The sequence below is a fragment of the Ursus americanus genome, chromosome 4, assembly GCF_024610735.1.
Source record: "Ursus americanus isolate L20-20 chromosome 4, mUrsAme1.1.p, whole genome shotgun sequence".
NCBI lineage: Eukaryota > Metazoa > Chordata > Mammalia > Carnivora > Ursidae > Ursus > Ursus americanus.
Window position 1 is genome coordinate 70913973 of NC_142130.1, and position 19076 is coordinate 70933048.

Consider the following 19076-nt stretch of genomic DNA (forward strand, 5'->3'; position numbering starts at 1 on the left):
ACCGGAAATACATGGGCAGGAAAGCTACCTGGTTAAATTGAAGAAACAAAGCCTTCTGGCTAAGGCTTTCAGAATAGTAATTTTAAGAGAGGTGAAGAAACTAAATCAAGAGTAACCCTATAAAGTTTATTTGAGAGAGTGCATGTGTGCACGCCAGAGAGAGAGAGAGAGAAAGAGCGTGAGCACATGCAAGAGCGGGGGGAAGGGCAAAGGGAGAGGGAGAAGCAGGCTCCCCACTAAGCAGGGAGTCCTATGCGGGGCTTGATCCCAGGACCCCTGCATCATGACCCGAGCCAAAGGCAGGCACTACTGTCTGAGCCACCCAGGAGCCCTGTATTTTATTTTTTAAATAAATAGGGGAAGAGTGAGGGAAATTAAAACAAAAAGTCTTCAATAAGCCTCATAAAGTAAATTACTGGGGTTGCGAAGGAAAACAATAGTGTTACCGTTCTGAGATCTACTGGATCTCAAAAGATAAAAAAAACATAAATATAAACCATTCATTAGTTTAAATCCATAGGCTTAATGCTAATGATAGGATTCAGGAGGAAGAAAGACAGAATAATAAATCTGTTAGGTGTAAAAGCACAAGTATTTCCTTGTTCACACATGCCCATGTGCCTATGTGTGTATACACAAAGCACACACATACACCATGAAAGAAAATTTTATTTCATCTATCATTGTAACTACTTGAAATGTTTTGTTCCAAACATCCTGCCAAATTTCTCTCCACACTGTTGCATCAGTGTTCCAGCACTAAAGGCTGAGTCTTATTGAATACTGGGATTGCAGCAAGGTGAAAAGTCAGAGCATATCGGAGGAAATATTCTCAAAACAAGGAACTAATTTAAAAATTTAAATTAAATATTGTTTCAATAGCACAATACTCTTTTTTTTCTATTTTTTCAAATATTATCCTAAAAAAGTGGTATGTTAATAACACACATTTCAGCCCAAATGTTGCTTAAAATATGGACGCACCTTAAAACAAAATCACTCCCAAACTATTTACTATTACAATAATGGGTAATAGAAATTGAGTTTTTTAGTCTTATCACGTTATATGTTGCTTATACTCACTAGACCATAACTGAGTGCTTAAGAGTGGGATCAGCCTGTACCAATTCAAAAGGTACTCTATTTCATTGGCCAGTTTACCTAACTTTTCTGTGCCTCAGTTTCTCAATTCATAAAATGGATATAATAATATCTCTTGTAAAGTTCTTTAAATACGACAATTTTGTATAAGTCCTCATTAAATGTTATCTATTCTTATCTACTCTATGCAACTTGTTTTCCTATTTTAGCAATTTCACATTAAGTGATTTTCCTTTTTTAAATTATTAAGAGACCAATTCTTCTTTTGGTGAGTGAAAATGAGAATAGAAAGTGTCAATATTTAGCACTTAAGAAACATTTTAATAAGGACTTTAAGGAGGTAATAAATATGAAAAAATAGGATTAACATCTCTTCTACAAATCCTGAATTACGACTTAATATTTTACTCTATATACATTAATTTTCTAAATAGCACAGTGGGGAAATTTGAAGCTTCTCACTGAAGTGGGTCTCTAAATGTGTAGCATCAGAACAGGCAGGACTGGGGTAACCACTTCTTTTCTCAACTAACTCTACTGAAACATAGTGCGGGGGCTATCTCTATCCATTTGATCTCAGAGCACAAACTGCAGTTCAGAAAGGAAGTTGTTTTTAGGCTTTGTTGTCAGAACAAGGAATCAGAGGCATGCATGTCTCAGTTCTATGCAACAAAGACAATTACTCCGCTGGGAGAAACAGGGTATTGGAAGTAAAGACTACACCAGCAGAGTGACATGGAAAATAAAGAAATTTAACAAGATAACTCAATGGAAAAGAAGGGAGGACAAAAGAATAGAAGGAAGGAAGGTAGGAAGGGAGAAAGGGAGGAAGGGAGGGAAGAGGGAAGGAGGGAGGAAGGAAGGAAGGAAGGAAGGAAGGAAGGAAGGAAGGAAGGAAGGAAGGAAGGAAGGAAGGGGGAAAGGGAGGGAGGGAGGAAGGGACGACGAAGAAGAAAATAAGAATATTATCTTCTAGATTTCTGACCTTGACCATGGCCCAAACTCCCAAAACACAAGTTAGGTAAATTATTGATAGAGTTCTGTGGAAAGTGCTTTTTAGCCTGACTTATTCACATAATTGACTCAATTCTCAATTTACTGCTTCACTTTGGTGGTGGGGATGTGGCCAAAGAGGATTTTTGGCAACCATCCATTCCCCTACTGACCTCTTCCTAATCAGGTTAACCACAGATGGAAATACTTGATTTAAACTATAGTTTTATTTGGTCCTTGGTGAAACTGGGAAACAAATTTATAGCTCTACCTTCAGATTTGGTACAAATGAGTACTTCATATGATTATTTCAAAAATCTGATTTTCTAACAGGAAATAAGATGAGCAATGCTGTAGTGACCATATCAATAAATAGGCTGCATAAAATTTTAGTTTGTCTTATAATTACCTTTTAACCAAATAAAGTATAGCTTGTATTTATGCATTTTTAATGCAAAAAAGTATAATTTTCAAAAATAAAAGCATATATGTTGACAAAGATCTTTATAGATTACTTTAATGCTGTTTTTTAAATTAATTTATTTTTAAAGATTTTATTTACTTATTTGATAGAGAGAGAGAGCACAAGTAGGCAGAGCTGGAGGCAGAGGGAGAGGGAGAAGCACGCTCCCCTCTGCGCAGGGCCCAGACTGGATTCCAGGACCCTGGGGTTATGACCTGAGCCAAAGGCAGACACTTAACTGACTGAGCTACCCAGGCATCCCCTCATACTGCTTTGTTTTTCATTCATTTTCTGTATGTGCCAGAGTTAAAACTTTTAAATATTAACAAATACACTTTTAATTCATTTGATGTTTGCCATGCAAAAAAAAAAAATCTTATAAGCTAAATGAGATGAATATTTGGGATAACTTTAAGCTATTTGCATGGGGATACCTGTTTATGCACAAATAACTTGGTAATCAGCACTGATACAAAGAATATGTGAGACCCACAATATCATTTTGGGGATAGGGTGTAGAATAAAGAAATTTAGAATTACTGATTTGAATATAAAATATAACAGGCTTTTTAAGAAAGTAGAAGTTCAGGGTGTCTGGGTGGCTCAGTCAGTTAAGCATCTGCCTTCAGCTCGGGTCATCATCCCAGGGTTCTGGGATCGTGCCCCACATGTAGCCCTGGAGGCTTGGGTCAAACCTCTCCCTCTACTCCTTCCCCCTACTTGTGCGTACTCTCTTTCTCTAAAAAATAATAAAAAATGATAATAAAAGTGGAAGATCAAGCTAACTTTCAAAAAGTGCATGAATTCTTAATGGCATAAATTCCCTTGCAGCATCCCAGTAAAATATGTTAATACATAGTTTTTGCCTTATCTTTTGTGACTACTTTTCCCCAAAGACAAATAGGGGCAAGTAAATATTGTTTGAAGGCAAGGAATTCAGCTATAAACCCTGATGAAGATTTCAGTCAAAGGGAAGTCACACAGAGACTATAGCATTAAGAAAGAAAATAACATCATGGCCACGGCTTTCCCCTCCCCTGCACACCCCATGGTGGTGTGGAGCTTAAACAAAATGAACAGTGCAAATAGGTCTGTAAAAGCATGTTCTTTGTAAATGGTCAAGATCTCTAGAGGGCAGTGTATTAAATTGCAGATATTATCTAGCTAAACCCCAAATCATAAAAGCATGAAATTAGTAATTGACTCAATTTGCCTCGTTTATTAGTAGCTCAGACCTCTGCTTGAATTAATATTGCCCAATGGAATTTCAAGCAGTGGTGACATGGCGTATCACGACAGAGATTAGCGGCTGCTTCTATTACTGTACATCAAACATCCCACATCCTCCAATTAGGTTAGCTCTAATCTAACATGTATGCTTTTGACATTTTTACTGTCAATATGACATCAGTTTTTTATAATATAATGCTTATTTTAGATAGTGTGGGATTCAGTCTGCCTTAATCTGGCACATTGTTTTTAGCTGCTTGTTGCATCTTATTTCAGCTAGGAGTTTCCTTATTATATTCCCTGTTGGTTTCAACAATATATATATCAATTAAAGATGGAGGTTAATTATCTATACATGCCTAATATAAAAATTGATGATACCACACTGAGTTATGCAAATAGCATAACTGTGCAATTTTTTACTTTTTAACATCGTATTTTTTAAGTGACGATTAATATTTACATACATGTTCATATTGGTTTTATAATGTTATTTTTAAAAGCATCTCTTTTAAAAAGAATTACCAAAAAATCTCATGTTATTTTAGTAATAACCAAAAAGAGTATTTTTTATCTATGAGAATTAAGAAAATTAATTTAAAGTAGGATATTCGTACTTTTCTAGTCATTACGGTGATGGGTTACAGGAAATTAAGACACTGTTTTCTGTTTTTAAATAACTAAAAATACATTTTGGGAAGAAATCATTCTTTATAGAACCCACATAAACCTAGGTATCAGACCTTCACCATAAATCTGACCTGCATCTTGAAAGCAGTAACATAATTCAAGCAGTGGCAACTCCTCAGAATTTTAATCTGTAGGAAACAACCCTGAAGATAAACACTCCACATTTTGTAACTTGGATTTATACAAATTTTATCATGGGCTAGTGAGTACTACATAGCAAATTATTTAAATAGGAGCTTTGGGGGGTGGGGAGAGAAAAAAAAATAGGTGCTTTGACTTTAAATTACTTGAAGTCATTTGTTAATGAGGATATAATACATCTTTGCCATCATGGTGGTACTAGAAACCAGGGTCAAAATATCCATGAAATATCATAATCTGAATCTGCTTCTGATGCATAACCATAAAGTCATTGTTTTTTTGTAGTCAGTGTGAAATAAAAGAGCATCTTCAAGAAGGAAGATTAAAAAAGTCCTGCCCAAAAATTGTATTAAGAGAAGGGGAGTAAGTGTTACAAATGTCCTTGTAAGATATTTCCAACAGAATTAATGGCCCCATGGAGTTAATGGCCCTAGGACCACAGGCACTTCCACTTGATCATTAATCCTCAGGAAATACTGGCATTGCATGTTATTTTTGAAACTATATATAGCCAAGATTTCCACTCCGTTCCCTCATTGTGGCTTGAGTTATATCTCACCTGTTGAGTTAACATTGAATATGCAATGGAAATATTTCTGAAGGACATTAGGCATTATTAGCAATAATTATCAAATTGATTATTCCCCCACCACAGAAATGAACCACTCCAACTTCTATGGAAATAGAGATTTTCTTCATTTTACCATTTTCCTAACTAATGTTTTCCTAAAACTGATATTTAAAAGTCGTTCAGTAATTAACATATCTATTTTAAATGATCTCCAATGTTTAATGCTATTCAGATTAATTATAACTATTAATTAAAAGTCTAAAATTGAAAATGCTGAGCACAGTAAATTCAGTATACTATGATTTATGCAAGAGGCTGAACGTGAACAAAAGAGGAAAGAAATAAAAAAAGTAGAAAAGTATGTTTCAACATAAATAGAGACTACTCAGATCAATCTGTATTCATTAATAATTATATTGTTATTCAACTCACATCAATTTTATATTGATTAATAATTCTGCATGCATCGTTTTGGTTTGAAGATAAATTATACATATATGTATTTAGGTTTTATTGCAGTAAATGTTTTCACATATACATATGTATTTTTGTGTAAAATTGGACAAATGAAAAATGAAAGGATATAAGTAATAATTTAGAAAAATTTTGTATTAAATTATTATAGTAGTATAAATAGTTTTCCTTATTCTAGCTCTTTTTTCCCCTTTATTGTACTTCATTACTCCACTCCCTCAATTTTCTTCTTTTATTCTTCCTGTACCACCCTGATCCTAATCCAATCTATTCTATGTGAATCAGAATTTATCCTTCTTTTCATATTTTATGAATATCATTTTTGCTATTTGTTGTGCCCTTCCCACAACCCTTTTCATGTGTTTCTTTTAGTCTTTTCCCAGCAGAATGGTTAACTTAAAGCAAAAGTCCAAACCCTTTCTGGATTACAGTAAAAGCTTCTATCTTCCCTGGAGCCAAACTACACTCGTGAGGCTAGTAGAATATGGGTCGCTTATGGTTGAGCCCTTGGAAAACTATAGGTTTAGCACAGGCTACAGATCTGATTTTGCTTTTTTAATATTTTTTCTAACCTCTTTTAAACTCTGTTTTTAAATGGTTTGATCTGTCATATTGAGTCTTAGAAGAAGGCTGAGCTCCAATAAGTAGGGAGCAAAACAGCTGGTGTAAGTATCTTTTTAGTAGTTCAAATTCAGAGAAAGGAATTTAAAGAAGAGAGAGACAGAATGGCAAGTGTAAAGAAAAACAGTTTTGCAGTCATAATCTGAATATAATTCACCACTCTACCAGTTATTTAACTGATCTTGGTCAAGTAACTTAAACTGTAGGAATTCGTTTTCCTCAACAACGACAACAAAAAGTGAGGACATGTTATTATTATCTAGACAGAGTGGACTAAATATGATCATGAATATGAAGTCACATCATTATCTATTGTCAACGACATAATAGGTTCTCAATAAGTATATACTTTATTTTTTTTGAAGATTTTTATTTTATTTTATTTTTTTATTATTTTATTTTATTTTATTTTATTTATTTGACAGAGATAGAAACAGCCAGCGAGAGAGGGAACACAAGCAGGGGGAGTGGGAGGGGAAGAAGTAGGCTTCCAGCGGAAGAGCCTGATGTGGGGCTCAATCCCAGAACGCCGGGATCACGCCCTGAGCTGAAGGCAGACACTTAACGACTGAGCCACCCAGGCGCCCCTCAATAAATATATATTTTAAATCTTTGAGTAAGATCTGGTGAAATCTATTTATTAAAACAATCAGTGTTCTTCAGGTACATACTTCAGATATTCCTTCAAACATAAGATCAGACTCTAATATTTGGTGGGGAAAAAAAGGCATCAAAGCAATCAATGTGGACATTATCAATTGAGTTCATGGATGAATTTTATTAACACGAATAATTTATCCTTTGAGTTTACTTTATACTTTTATTTGATTTAGATAAATGTATTCACTAAATTATATGTTGTCTACAAAATGAAGCATATACCTTTCAAATCCTTGAGAAAATTTGAAAATTATTGAATAAGTGATTCTTATCCTCGCTTTTAAATATTGAATATGTACATTTCACAATTAAATACTGAATTGAGATAAAAGCAATGCTAAATTCCCTTTAATACTTAGCAATTATTGAAACTGGATATTTTGTTGCTTGGGTATGACTTTCTAATTCAAATAAATAAGAAGATTTCTAATGGGCATTGATTTTTAGAGATTCTCCTAATGGACCATTGTGAAATGGAAAAAATATATATAGATTCATTCATTGATGCCCTCAATATGAAACAACACTTTCAATGTAATTTCTAATATATTTTAATGTTGCATGGAACAATTATATCTAAAATTAAATTTGAGATTATCCATATGCAATTAGAAAATAAATAGGCATAAATTAACATATATATCCCTCCCTCAAAGTTTGTTTCATGATATATCTTCATGTAATAAAAATATACTTCAGCAAAAATTGATAAGTTAATCTTAAAATCCATAAGAAAAGTCAGGGGATACCTAGAGTGGCTCAAAAACTCTTGATAAAAAAGAACAAAGTTGAAGGACTCATACTTACCAATTATAAAACTTACTACAAAGCTTCACTAATTAAGATAGTGTACTTCTCCACAGTAAAAGAAACAATCAACAGAATGAAGAGGCAACCTATGAAACGTTGGAAAATAATTTCAAACCATATATCAGATAAGGGGTTGGTATCCAAAATACATAAGAAACTCATATGACTCAATAGCCAAAGCAAATAAACAATAAGATTTAAAAAGGGTAGAGAAAATGAAGAGACCTTTTTCAAAGAGTACATACAGATGGCCAACAGAGACCTGAAAAAGTGCTTACCATCACTAATCATCAGGGAAATGCAAATCAAAACAACAATGAGATATCACTTCATACATGTTAGGATGGCTATTATCACAAAGACAAGAGATAGCAAAATATTGGAAAGGTTGTGGAGAAAGAAACCCTGTACACTGTCGGTGGGATTGCAAATAGGTGAAACCAGTAGGGAAAATACTGTGGAGGTTCCTCAAAGAATTAAAAATAGAGCCATGATATGATCCAGCAACTCCAGTTTTTGTTAAATATCTGAAGGAAATGAAATCTCTGTCTTGAAGAGATACCTACACTCCTGTCTTCATTGCAGTGTTATTCACAAAAGCCAAGACATGGAAACAAGCTAAGTGTCTGTCAATGAATGAATGGATAAAGAAAACGTGGTGTAATAGATGTGTATCAAATCATCATATTGAACAGTTTAACTTACACAATGTTATATGCCAATCACATCTCAATAAATCTAGGGGGAAAAGAAAAAAAAATGTGAGGTATATATTACCAGAACATTATTTCATCACAAGAAAGAAAGACATTTTATTTGTAACATGGATGGGGCTTGAGAGCATCATGATAAGTGAGATAAGTCAGACAGAGAAAGACAAATCTGTATGCTGTCATATATATGCAGGATCCACAAAAGTCAAACTCATAGAAACAGAGAGCAGAATGGTGGTGGCCAGGGGCGATGGGGTGAGGGAAATGGGGAAATGTTTGTCTAAGGGTACAAATTTTCAGTTACATAATGCATAAGTTCTAGGGATGTAATATTCAGCATGGTGACTATAGTTAACAATGCTATATTATATACTTGAAAGTTGATAAGAGAGTGGACCTTAAGTGTTCTCACCACACACCCACAAAATTGGAATTTTATGAGTTGATGGATATGTTAACTGCCCTTTTTTGGTGATCATTTAGCAATATATATATGTATCACATCATCATGTTGTACAGCTTAAACTTACACAATATTATATATTAATTATTTCCCAATAAAACTGGGGAAAATAATGACAGGGAAATAGCAAAAAAAAAAAAAAAAGACAATGTAGTATTGGCATAAAGATGAACACATAAAGATGAACATAGATCAACAGAACATATCTGAGAGTTCTGAGAAACCCTCACATCCATAGTCAATTGATTTTCAAAAATGGTGCAATACTACTTAATTGGAAAAGAGTCATTATTTTCAACAAATGACACTAGAACAACAGGATATCCACATATAAAAGAACAAAGTTGTATATCTACTTCGTATCATACACAAAAACTAACTCAAAATAAATCAAAGACCTAAACATAAAAGCTAAAACTTAGAAAAAAAAAAAACCCTATTGAGATAAATTTAAGTGAACTTGGATTTCGTGATCATTTTTTAGATAAGACGCCGAAACCAAAAGCAACAACAATAAAAAGTAGATTTATTGTTCTTCATCAAAATTAGAAACTTTCATACTTCAAGAAAGTGAAAAGACAACCCACAGGATGGGAGTAAATTTTTGCAAATCATAAATCTGTTTAAGAACTTATATCTAGAATCTAAAGGATTAAAAATATTATGTCATTAATAAAAAGTCAAATCACCCAATTATTGACAGAAAATCTGGCTAGATATTTCCTCAAGCAATATATACAAAGTACAAGCAAGCATGTGAAAACATGCTCAATAACATAGCCATTGGGGAAATGCAAACCAAAATCCTGATGAGATACCACTCCACACTTACTAGGATCGCTAAAATAACAAGTGTTTTTGTGGATGTGAAGAAATGGGAACCCTCATACACTGTTTGTAGAAACATGAAATGGCACAGTCACTTTGATAAAACAGACTGGCAGTTCCTCACAAGATTAAACATCGAGATGCCATTTGACCCAGCATTTCCACTTTATACATAAATGTTCATAGCAGCATTATTCATAATAACCAAAATGTGGGAACAACCCAAGTATCCAACAATTGGTGATGAGATAAACAAAATGTGTCATGTCTATACAATGGAATATTATTAGGCAATAAAAAGAAATAAAATAGGGATATGTGTTCTAGCATATGGATGACTCCTGAAAAATTATGCTAAGTGAAAGAATCCAGTCACAAAGGATGACATTGGAATCCACTTACATGAAATGTCTTAGAATAGGCAAGTACATATGTTTACCATATAGTATCTATCTAACATGCAGAGAGAGAGAGAGAGACAGAGAGAAGATTATTAGTAGTCACCCAGTGAGAGGGAGTAGGAAGAGTGGATTGAAGGTGAAAGTGGGGGCTTTCTTTTTGGTGATGAAAATGATAAGAAATTGGGGTGATTTTTGTACATTTCTGTGAATCTACTAAAAAAAGTATTGAATTGTACCCTTTAAATGGATGAATTGTCTGGTATCTGAATTATATTCAATGTTGCTATAAAAAAGAAAAGTACTTTAATGACAATGTTAAATCCACTTCTAAAAATGCCCAGTTCGAGTTGCATAAATATTTGAAGAATAGGCATTTTATTTTCCCTTTATATTCAACAATTTCTTTCTTATTTATGCTCTCACAGTAATATGATATGTGGTATTCTGTTTTGAATCTCCTAGCATGAGGGGCAAGAATAGAAAAGTTGATGTTCCAGCTTCCATCTAACACACCCTTAATACCACATGATAGCTGATGCTTTCTAGGTTACAATTTTGGACTATTTTTAAGATTTTTGTCTATTTATTTGACACAGAGAGAGAGTACAAGTAGGCAGAGTGGCCCGCAGAGGGAGAGGGAGAAGCCGGCTCCCCGCTGAGCAGATGGCCTGGTGAGGGGCTTCATCCCAGGACCTTGGGATCATGACCTGAGGCAAAGGCAGATTCTTAACCAATTGAGCCACTCAGGCACCCCCAATCTTGGGCTGTTTTTATGGATTTAGAAAGCTAGCATGGCTTCAGTAGGCTAAGGTGAGAAAGGGAGTGCTTTTTCTCCTTTTGGTTACGTAGGAACAATGTGGTGTGGCCACCTGTGACCAAGGAAAGCCTTTGAGATTGAGTTTAGGCTACATCACATTGAGCCACTCTGAAAGCTAGAAGGCAGCCAATACCAGCCACGGAAAAAACATCCCCCATTTGCGGAGTTTTACATGTCATCTTTCTTAAGCTTCACCACCTTCTCATGAATCAAATTAAGTTATTTCTTGGTGTTTGGGACCAGACACGTGTCCTTCTAGCATTATTGCCAAATATTTCAATTTACTCCCTTGATAACCTTGGGGAACAATTCAGCAAAGACTAATTTTCTACTGGGTTTCCACGCAAGGTTCAGAGCAGGGAGTTCTTCAATTGTCCACGACGGTAACTGATTCCTACTTAGTCCTTGACCTTAAGAAACTGTCTAAATCTTGTTGTCAGAAATCTCCTCAAATTGCTCTGCAGTGAGTTCTCACTGAATAAAAGAGAATATCAGGAAGATAATACAAAATACATGAGGAAATGAAGACCTTAAAGTGTAAGTGTGTGTGTGTGCACGCGCCCATGTGCATACACAAAAAAGTAATTAGAAGAAGTTGTTCACTTTCCCAGCACAGTGAACAACAAAACAAAACAGAAACAGAAACCGAACAGAGCCCTCAGGACCCTGAAATACCCTTGTCAGCCTTTGCATGGGCAATTCCCTTTAAAAACCCAAGGGTACACGTGGTATATTTGTTTGTAGAACTTCACATACACAGCAAGGTGATAACACACTTTATTTCCACTATTGATTATAGGGCTGCAGTTTCTCTTCTCAAAACCAGTCAAGCATCTGCTTACCTATTTGATTTTTCTCAGGCATAGACAACTCAGTTTTTCAGAACCTTGAAAATATCCGCTATAATGTTGCTTTCATTTTTTAAATCCAAGATGTATTGATTTCTCTGGTTATTCATTTTGATTTTGTGAGCAATATAGTTTCCACCTGGCAACAGAGAGCCAAACTCAGCTATTTAGAAGAATCCATAGCATTTACTCATTGTTAAAAGACACCCAAATGCATTTCTATAAATCTCAGGTCATTAAGAGCACTTGTGATATTCTTTCTTCCGAATAAAAAGATGTCAATATGTATTTTGACAGGAAAAATAGAAAAGAGTGCTCTGTCTCATGTAGGATTAGTATTTTTATTCTGAGATAGACCATAGGAATGATGTATAAAGTAACCTTTAATATATTTCAATTACTTTCTACTTAACAAATAGGCTTATAATGTAAAATGAAACCTGAATCAGAGTCTTGAACATGTACTCTCACTATCTTGAGCTCGATTACTTGCTTTATTCAGGTTTGAATTTTCAATCACTTTACTAGTACCGTTAATTTTAACAGAGTCAAAAAAACAACCACAGAGATAACCAAGAATATTTTCAGGGTCATACATAATTCAAACGTGAAAGTTCATACTTAAATGAAAGAATACTGAGGTTTGGAATCTTGAGCTTTGAACGAATGCACAGAAATTCATATATTTTAGAGTATCGCCAAAGATCTCTGGAGATCGCTTTGAAATATAAATTGGTCTGTGTTAAGCACATTCGTATTACATATATATTTTCTGATGAGGATATATTATTATCTTAAATTCACAGATTATTTTCTTATATTTATGAAGTACTATTTTTAGAAGGATACTATGTGACTGTCAAATGCTTTACATCAAAACAAGGCACGCTGGATACAAATCAATTTAATTGTAGTTAAAGCAAAGCAGTAGATATCAAATGGTTAGCTGAAATCTAGTTACATTATCACTTTCCCTTTATTAGAAGCTTAATAATGAATTAAAAATATATGAAGTTAGTTGTCTTGACTTAAGGGAATCAGAACTTGCCCTAAGAAGCACTATTTCCATTTCTAAATACTCTCAAAGAATATCTTATAAGCCATGACAGAATTGTTGTGTTTTTTTTTGCATCAGCATAAAGTTTAGTATAGCTTTCTGTAAAATAATCTTCCTATTTACATCTGCCTATAATGAAAAATACCCTAATTATCTACAATTTATTTACCTTTTTAGACATTATAAAAACAACAACATTGGCCGTCTACCCTCCCACAAGATCAATTAGAATATTCAGAAATCATAACAAATGTTCATTATTACTCCTTATTGAAACACTTTCCTCTCTGGTAAGTTTTCATTTAAAAGGTTTGTTATAATGCAATCCATAATAGACAGTGACCTTGAAACTGGTGGGGAAACTTAATCTCTACACAGTGAGCTGCCGAAATTGTCTAACGACACAGAGCTTCCTTGTATGACATTAGCTAGGATAGTTTACCCCTTGTTAATTCATGCACTGCTTGCCCTCCCTTCAGTTTCAAACTGGCCTGAAAGCATTTACATAGGGATGCCATTACCAGTGTGAATAGCAAATAAATTCATAAAACTATAAAGCAAAGCCTGGAAAAGAAATTGTCGTTCGGTAGCAAATGTTCAGTAGCAAAAGTGAATCATATATTATTAAAGTGAATATGGAATTTATACTCCGATTTAATTGTTTGTTATACTCTAGTTTTTAGCAATACCATAAGGTGAAGTCAGTAATTACTTTTCACTCAGGTTCAACATGATGTTCATGTATTTTTGCATTGCTTGATATGAAATTCTTCTTAGCAATGGGATTTAAAAAAAAATAAAAATGTTTTGCTTTGTTTTCGTGTATTAACTTTTCTAAACATTCCCCTATATTCTCCGATGAATCATTCATTTAAACAGCTTTCAAGATGTGACTCAATAGAAATCTATATGGAAAGTCATTATGTGTCCCGTTTGGGGCTGATGGTAGGGGGGCAGGGGTGTCCTATTGAATACACAAGGATATAAATTGTTATAAAATGTCACCATTCATGTTACATGTGAATTTGCTTACCAGCCATTCTTTGTAATGTTTCCTATGGACATACTATAAACACAATCTAAAGATTAAATAGAAAATACCAGTCATTGCACAGTCATTTCCACACAATTTAGAGAATGTTCCACTCTTCCCACTACACGATTAAAACAAATTAACAAAAATTATGTTCATGGCAATGTAGATCTGTGTGCTTATGTGAAAGTGTTATTCAACCTACAAAAAGGTTATTTTATGTTATTGTAGAATATAAAATATTACAGGATATTGAGATACAAGCTCTAAAATAACATGTAGATAGTTCTCTAGTTCAATATATTTCCATGTTTCATCTACCTGGAAAATGTCTGTTCTGCATGTTTTCTATCACATTGACTAAATTGAATTTCAAATCTCCATTCTTCTCTTTCACATTCTGTGACATGAGCTTGAGGTTTAAATATTTAAGACATATTGCCGCTTCATATTCTCTAAGAACTTCTAAACAAAACACCATGAAAAAAAATAGCATGCCCGTGACAGAGGGCTAAGTTTCCTTTCAAAGAGCTGGAATTCAGTGGCAGGTGGGACTCTATATTTCCACTTCCTATTTGCCCGCTTTATTTATTTATCTTTTAATCTCTAACATGGGGCTTAATCTCAACCAGAGACCAGGAGTTGGATGCTCTACCTGAGTCAGCTGGGTGTCCCCTAGCTGTCCACTTTAGGAATGTCTATTCCATTGTCATTGATCTAGCATATTTGAGTTCTAGTTACATCTATAACACAGTTAAATCCTGCTTTCATTTGCATAATCAATACATGTATATCATTTTTTAAAATTATCCATTTATTTTGGGCAGGGGAAGGGTAGAGGAAAAGGGACAGAATCCTCAAGCAGACTCCCCACTGAGCACAGAGCCTGACCCTGGGACTCCATCCCAGGACCCTGAGATCATGACCTGAGCTGAAAGCAAGAACCAGATACTCAACCAACTGAGGCACCTGGGTGCCGCTGTATATAATTAAAGGCATGTCTGTAAAGAGAGTTTTGGTGGTATGCAGTTTAGAAACATTTTCTTTTTTAACTCTTAAGAAAACTGACTTAATTTAAAAATATGCTCAGATTTCAGAAACCATTGATGTTTTCACAACTACAGTGATGAAATGACTGTGGTTAAAGTTAAAGGCAGAATTTAAAAATAATATAAATCAGGAGATGCTTTTGTAAGGCCAAAGCTAATAGTTTCTTCCAAAAGTAAATCAGGAAAGAAATCTTGGGGAAAATAGAGTAAACAACTTTAACATCACTGTCGCTGTTATATGAAATGTCAAACTGAGACAAGAGATGTAATAATATTGGTCTACATCAGCCATTCCCAATCCCTGTGCAGAAACACCCTATAGAGCAGTGCTGGGAATTGTTGCAAAGTCCCAAGAACACACTAAAGTACAATGTATTTTCCATGTGTTTGTTACTGGTTTCTTCCATATGTTACATAATAAGATACAAGTTCACATTAAAGCATTTCTGCATTCTAAGCATCTTGTTATTTTCCGTAAGGTACTATTACTGTATTATGGGGGTTCATTTCATTTTCTTAACTAAAAAGGAATCCTCATATAGAGTGAGGATAGACTATTATGGAAGATGGGAAGATGAAGACACATCTTAGCTGCCTTTAAGCGCTGCCCTACATTTGCTTTTCTGAATGGTATTATTTAGCCGACTGTAGCAAACCATTACCATCCCACAAAGCCCTTGAAGGGCTACCAATAGCTGGGGGAGAGAGGCCAGAAACATTTCTAAGAATAGATGGTTTTAAAGACTAAGTGAAAAAGGCACATTTCAAGCAGCAGATCTTGTAGGAATTTAGAAACAGAAATTTACAATGAAGGTCATAAAAGGCAAATGTCACATCAGGGGGGTTCCCGGAGTAGAGAAGAATAAATAAGTAAATATATTAGTACATTTATGAGAAACATGAGGTCAGTGACCAGATCACCTTGCATTACATAACTTCAGGGTCCTCCACCTTACTAGATAATCAACCTTGGGCAAGTTACTTTCTTCATGTGTAAGCCCAGGTTAATAATAACACCGGTTTAGTGAAGATCAAATTAGTTAATTCACATGACTTTACCAGATTATGACAGTTTCTGGCCAGCTGTTCATCAAATATTTATCTTTCTCCCAAGTAATAGAATTACACCCTGCCCCCACAAGAAAAAAGTTTGTGAAAGGCTTAAGAAATAGGTCCAAAATCTTTGCCTCCAGTTTTAATATATACTAAAAGAAGCAGTTTATTATAGTTTTTGTCTCTTTAATGTTGAGGTCAATTGTTGTCTTTCAAATAAAATATTAGATAACATTTTTCCATTTGCTATATGGATGTGAAAAGCTAATGTATGCAAGAAAGACTCTTTTAGAAATGGAAATAGTGTGACTTGTTAACAGAATCATCAAAATTAGAAAAAGTGTTATGAAATGTTATCTGCCTGTTATAAGATGGAGAGACTTAAAACTTCTCATACTGCCACAACTCATCCTAAATTCTTCATTCTGCAATGTTCCTTCTCCTTGAGTTTGTCATATCCCTTCCCTCCAGTTTACTCAGAACCGCAGTTTGTCAAATGCAGTGAAAACCCTTTACAGGATGATACTGTCTATTGCATTTTGAGCAAGACTGGGAGCCTTTCATAATGGCTCTGGGGTGGGACAATGTCTAATTAATTTTTTATTATCATCCTACTATTTGAATTCCCAGCACCAGATCTCATAATTAGTTAGAACTTTGTAAATGGTCACTATTAAACTGAAATTTGAAAGTTCTTCAGAAAAAGTCATGACATGTCTCTTGTGTTTTTATTAACTGCCCATGACATATTGAAATATGGTCCCCACCATACATGAAGACAATATTATTGATAATAGGGTACAAGACATGGTGACTTTTTCTTCCTTTATAATAGAGATTGTGGCTTTGGGCTGTGTACTAATGATTATGTCTAATAATAATGTGAATATTATACTTATTATTTCTGTGGTATTGTTGTTAATATAATGTTTTGTATACTGACTTGAATTCTGTAATGATTTCTTTTCTCCAAACAATTTTTAGTGCTTCTTTGCCTCTCTCAGGGTGACAGGTGAGGCAAAAATTTTATAGATACTCACCCGAAGTAGGTAATAGATAAAGTACTAATTTTCAGCAGACTACTGAAGCATATTGCTCATTGAATTTCTAGGACTTGGTCTAAGATTTTGGCACTGGGACTGGGCAGAGTTTAAGTCCAAATGGAAAAATAAAGGGGGTGGGAAGCCCAAACTTGAACAGATACAAATTTTAGGCTTTGACACAGCTGAACTTGGGTCTCAGTTTATCCTGTTGTAAGAGGAAGCAAATAAACACTGTGACCACAAGCCAAGGTTATGTCAGTTGAATATTTGTTCCATAACTTGTGAAATAAAAACACAACTTCTATATGAAATAACTGACTAGCTCTTTAAAAACTTTAAGGATAAGAAAAAGTAAAAAAAAGAACAAAAAGAACATTGAGTTTCCTTATCTGACTTGTTAGCAGCTGATAATGTTATTTTGCTGTTAGTCATCCTTAATATAAGAAATGTCACATATTTATGTACATTATATATATATAATATATATGCTTGCATATATGGACATATGTTCATGAATGTGAACAAAGAGTCTCAGTCATGCTCTTTCCTACTCATAAAATGTAACTTTAAAAAATAAAATACAATTAACACTCTTCTATATATTCAAAAATACTTAGAAAAAATCAGCAACAAATAACAAACATGAACCTTTCCAGATTAATGAAGAGATGTTGTTGTTTTTTTTTAAACCTACTTACACAAAGGAAATCCATTCACATAAATATTTTTCTTGAATGACAGGTAGTGAAATGTGATTCATTCCCAAACATAAAATGCTTTGTAGGGATGGGGCCCAACCAAGGAGGTGAAATTTCTGTGGAGACTAGAAACTTGCCAACTTTTTGTTTTACAGATCAATGGGTAAGAAAGGGTTCCAGCAGCAACTTCCTTTAAAGAATTTGTTAATGTGCTAGCTATGATTCTCAGGGGGCTCTTGAGCTAAAGGGGAAAGGAGAAACACACAGTCTCCATTAAGGTATTTGGAGAAAGTCAGCATCGGATGCTAAACAGTGAAGTTGTCAGAGTTTGCATTTACATACGATCAAAACGAAGTTCAGGAAGCGTGTTATTTGAACTGGTTTAATCAGCCTTGCGCTGGAATCACCAGCTTAGATCCTGCTCCTGCTTACCTCTACGCTGCCCGCCACAGGGACTCCCTTTGCTGCCCGCTTACCAATCGCTGAGGGCCCGTATACCACCATTTGGTGCGCTGAATCAAGTGAATAGGTTTTTGGCTGAATCTGGCATCTCTTACCTTTGTTCAATAATTTGCCTCCACAATAGAGTTCTTTTGAACTACAAACCCCATGCAAAATTGTAAATGTTATGGTTTTCCTTTAAGCTCTCTAAACTACCATGTGCCTGTCTATCTAAGCAAATAACACAGGTGAAGAAACATTCTTCTGACAGCTAAAGTCAAATTGATGCATTCCCAGTGTGTGGCCTTTTATTTTGCTCATTTTTTTATAGGAAAAATTGAGATGTTCATTCCTGCCAAACATATGTGTTTATCCTTCATTTTTTAATGCATCCCACATATAAAACTCACTTATGTTAATTCAACTGTTCCCAAATCGATAGTATACCTAGGTATATAAGTTCAGTTTATATGGATGTTAGGTAATTAGACCTCTTTCAAATGCAATATGTTTCAAATTTCAATATATTTTAAATTCCGTAATATTTAGGATATCTTTCTCCTATAGGAGGATTTTTAATCCTATCAGAATCATCTCCATATTAAAGGATGCAAAACACTAATGTTAATTATAGTTTGAGAGGTAGAGATGTCTGAGAGAAATGATGGACAATTAATCATAGAAGATTATATTTGGAACGAAGGAGAGGATTTTGTTATTATTTTAAAGGCATAGAAAAGATATTCCTTGATATAATTTTTCTTGAGTTTTTGATTACTATACGTAACTATATATAATAAGTGAATATACATAAATTAATACATGAATCTCAAACCAGAAGTTCATAGTACAATGGGAAAAACCTGGATTAAGAACTT